Here is a 4,918-nt window from a genome sequence, read left to right as displayed (position 1 = left end):
GAAAGTCGGCATCTTCGGAGCACCAAAATGCAAGCCTCAAAACCATTCTTCACTATGCACAAAGCAAACGTTTCCCTCTAATCCAAAGGCATACATTTGGTAGATGACAGAGAATTTTTAAATCAAACTTTAAGAGAGTCCTCAAAACATTTTTAAATATACTGATAACATTCCCCCTTACAGAAATAGCATTGCCCCCACTTAGCATTACCATGCTTTCAAATATTTCCAACTCCCTCTGGCTACTCTCCACACTACCATTTTGTCCAAGAAAAGACAGCCAGAGATTCCCCATGAACACAAGAGTTCCAAAAAGAACAACTGAAAACTTACACAGTTTTGTGTAGTTGGTATCTTTATTTTGAGAGTTCCTGTTATGAATTAGAACAGCACTGTGTGGTTAGTGAGAAATTAATAGACAAATGTACGTGAATAGCTTAAGGACTCTTAAAAGTTCTCTCAATGCTCTTAATTCATGCATCCATTCAACAAATATTGAGTTTCTATCATATGTAATTCAGGATCGGACCTTTTAACCAAGGGACAATGAGAGAAATACCATAAGAGAAATATAAGTATACTAAGGAAATTTCAGAGTTAAGTGGGATCACAGAAGAATTTATAGAAAAGATGTTTTCTGGTGGACCCAGGAGGATGGGTAGGTTCTAAAACATGAAGAGTGGCTACAGAGAAAGAGGGATAGGAGGAAAGGGTCATAATTCCACACTTCTTAAGCAATGTATTACTACTATGTGGCCACTATTAATAATGATTTCATTATTTAAAGAAGTGATTAATAATAGCTCATGTATTTTATAAAATAAATTTGGCATATTTGCATATGTTTTACATATTTATCATTAAATGTTGATATCTTAACATTACACTTTGATATATTTAATATATTTTATTTACTAATAACTATTGATGTAATTATTATTAAGTAATTTCTGTATTTCTGCAATAGTATCTATCATAATAGCCCCCATTTACAAAGCATTTTTCCTGTGCCATGCACTATTCTAAGCTACACAACTACCTGGTAAACTCGCACAACAATCCTGTGTGTTAAGTACTATTAGTATTCCAGTTTTACAAATAGAAAGGGAAGAGAGATTAACCAACTTGCCTGAAGTCACTACAAGAATGTGGAAGGACAGGGTTCTAGCTAAAATAGGGTGGACTCCAGAGCCCATACTCATGACTGTGCTCTATCACAACATCAGTCCTGGTGTGGACCTTTCTGAGGCTCACATGGCTGTTGGCAGAATTCAATGCCTTATATGGCAGGGCAGGGGTCCCCTTTCCTGCTGGCTGCCCAAGGCCCTGCATTTCCTTGCCATGTGGCCCTCTCACAATGTCATAATTTTCTTCTCTCCAGTCCAGGAGAGTATCTCACTCCAGAGTGCAAAACTGAGTCCTAGTAATCAAGGATGGATGATCCCATCACCTTCACCACAAGATGTAACTGAATTAAGGGAGTGACTATCTCACCATAAAAACAGGCCCCATCCATGCTCAAAAGAAGGGGATTATACATGATATATACACCAGGGACTCCTGAGGGCCATCTTAGAATTCTATTTGTTACACTGGCCCAAAAGTGGATCTTGGAAGAACTGATAGGAAAGTTATTTATGAAGAAGTTTTCTAAGAAAAAAACAGCAAAGAAGTGGGGAAGTGGGTAGGGAATTTAAGGGAGCCAAACAAGGATGCCAATACTCAGCATAGTCTCATGAGGGAGAACTTTAACTCAATTCCGACAGGGAGCTGGGCAGTTTAGGTTCCACCTTAGGGCTGACAGATCAGGACTGAGGGAGCTGAAGTATGATACTCCCATCCCAACTAGCCATTGGTATTGGGGCTGTCCACTGAGGATGCAAATTCCCAGACTCTACCAGCATCCTCAGGCAAACTAGACACTCACAGCCTAAAAGCAGCTTCCTGACAAAACAGTGCAGGTGCTGGCTATCAGAAATGAAAGTCTCTGGGGACAAAATGGTAAAGGGATCTGAGAAAACAGTAGAGGAGCATTAACATCATCTGTTACATGAACTTTTGATAAAAGTTTTTAAATATCAAAATTGCATCCTTTTGTCATAAAAGAAATTACACAAATGTAATAAACTGTTTAATGTTATTATGTATAATTCTGGTTTTGGCAAAAATGATAACCAAGTTTTTATGGATACCCCCCCAAAACAACATACACTATAACAATATAGAAAAGTGGAATAAATCTGGAAAGAAAAAAGCTGAAATAAAGTGATTCTTTAAGCTTCTATATGAAGTCTTGAACTCACTCTCAATCTGAACATGCATGAAACCTAACAGAATCAGCATAGCGAAGGCTTTGAGAACAGAACTATGGTGTTGACCACCAGGAAAGATGCACAAACTGTGAAAACCAGAAGAGCACTGCAAACTCTTTGAAAACTAAACTGACATTCTAAGCCCACAGAAAACAGGTCAGGACTTGAAGTCTATATCTCATAGTGTTAATTGTTTGCATTAAAAAAGAGAGAAGTAAAAGAAGGAGGGGGAAGAGAACCAGAAGCCATTCTCCAGATTTTAGCTGAGCCCAGAATCTCATAGCATAGTATTCAAAATGGCCAAGATACAGTCCAGAATTTCTCAACATGCAAAGATCTAGGAACATGTAGACAACTGAAAAGAAGAAGCAATCAACAGACACCAACACTAAGATGACCCCAAATATTGAAGTAATCAAAGAAAAAAAGCTATGGCAGTTATTATAACTATACCACACAAAGTAAAGGCAAAAAATAATCTAGCAACAAATGGAATAATAGGCATTTTCAGAAAATCAGTATTAAATGAAAATTCTATAATTGAAAATTACAGTAACATAAATTTTTTAATCACCAGAAAGACCTCAATAGTAGAACAGAGATAAATAGTGAGTGAACTTGAGGACAGATCAGTAGAAATTATCTGATCTGAGTAAGAGTAGAAATGAATCCAATCTGAGTAATAGGGGAAGAAATAGAAATAATAAACAAAGCTCTGTATTGGAACAATATCAAAAGGTCTAAGATTTATCTTGCTGGAGTTCTGGAAGGAGAGAAAAAAGAAAAAGGTCCCCCCGCCCAAATATTTAAATAATGGCTGAAAATGACCCAAATTTGGTGAAAGACATAAATTTACAAATCCAAGAACCTCAAAGAACCATATGGGATAAATTTAAAGAGAACCACACCCAAACATATAATTAAAATGCTGAAAGTTTTCCCCAGTTCTGCTTTCCTCATCCTTCACCAGTTTGTTTCCTGAGAGCACCTCACAGAAAATCTCCATGTATAAACCTCAGTCTCAGAGCCTGTTTCCTGGGGAACCCCACCTGTGATATAGTAAAATTAAGGTTACCTATAGAAAGGGAGAGGAGAAAATGGAATTTGGAGCATGAATAGGAAAAAGTTCATAGGCTTAATCTGGGAATCAGTTATTTTATTTTTTCTATGTTTGAAATATTTTATAATTTCTAAAAATATTTGCATGTCTCCAGCAGAAATTATGATAAATATCATGGTAATTTAAGCCAAATATTTCTGCCAGTTATGTAGTAACTTACAGAAAATTCATAGTATGTAACATAAGTAATAATCTGGCTCAAGGGGGAAAAAAAACTTTAAATATTAAGATGTCAAGTAAAATAGCCTACATGTACTTAGCTACTTTTTTTCTGAAAGTCCCTTATAAAAAGTATTTTTAATATCTAGAGAGAAAAACAATTCTGCAATAAAAACAAATACTCTATTTTCACCAGACCAAAATGATAAAGATTTTCCTAACAGAGTCTCTCTTCATTAGGTTCTTAATAGCAATTTGAAAGAATAATAGTATTAAAAAGAAGTTTGGGCAGCTGCAGACACCTCAGGTTCCTGCCGTTGCACACGCCTCATGCCACACCTGGAGTCCAGCCTGTCCATCCTTCACCATGCTGGTCAAAAAAGGCACCAAGGACCTCATGTACATGCTCTGTGGGTTTAGTTTCATCTTCAGGCTCCCGGCTTGCATTCCTTGTCAGTGGACTTAGCTCTTGTTTGAATCTGAGACCAAGAACAACTTGAAGCAAGAAAATGACCATTCCAGCTTCCATACTGAGTTATAAATTCTGATTGCAGCTGGCACCCTCGAGATGCTGGTGGGTTTCCTGGGCTGCTGGGCTGCTGGGCTGCAGGGCAAGAGCCCCAGTGCATGCAGGGACTGCTCTCTGGCCTCCTCTTGGTGATATTCGCCATTGAAACAGTGGCAGGCGGCTGGGATAGTCCCATGAAGATGAGGTGATTCAGTCCAGGAGTTTTACAAAGACAAGTTGAAAGTCAAGGACAAGCCCCAGCAGGATGCTAACAGCTGTCCCTTCTGCACTGGACCGCTGTGGTGTGGCAGGAGGAGTGCAAAAATTTATCTCAGACATCCGCCCCCGAAAGGATTTCCTCCCAAGCATCCTAATGAAGCCTTGCTCTGAGGCCATCAAAGAGGTCTCTGACAGCAAATCCCACATTCTCGGTGCATGGGCATCAGGACTGCTGTGGTGATAATACCTGGCACAGTCTTCGGTATGAGCTTGTGCTGTGCTATCCACAGGAGCACAGAGAAGATCTACAGTCAGCGTGTGCCCCTGAGCAGGGAAGTTTACCCTGGAGGTGGATGATTATTTTCTTGGGTTTTTTTTTTTTGGGGGGGGAGCACTAACTTAAATATTCATTCTGCATTTTCAAAGGGAAAAAGTTATCCTGTGTTTCTCTTTTTATTTTTGTTTCTTTGTTTGTTTGTTTTGTTTCTCTTTTTAAGCTTTATTCAATATTGGTATTTGTAGTTGCCTTGGTTTGTATTTCTTTTTTGGTTGTTTTTAATTACTAGGTTAAGCAGAAGTCCTGCAATGAAAAGTATGAAT

At 38.3% G+C, this 4,918-nt stretch overlaps 1 pseudogene; it reads left to right on the top strand.

Moving 5' to 3' along the window:
• Positions 1–3,958: 3,958 nt before the first annotated feature.
• On the top strand, positions 3,959–4,675 carry LOC116568182 (annotated as a pseudogene).
• The last annotated feature ends 243 nt before the right edge of the window (positions 4,676–4,918 follow it).

This window comes from Mustela erminea, chromosome 10, assembly GCF_009829155.1.
Source record: "Mustela erminea isolate mMusErm1 chromosome 10, mMusErm1.Pri, whole genome shotgun sequence".
Lineage (NCBI taxonomy): Eukaryota > Metazoa > Chordata > Mammalia > Carnivora > Mustelidae > Mustela > Mustela erminea.
This window is presented reverse-complemented; position numbering and strand designations above follow the sequence as displayed.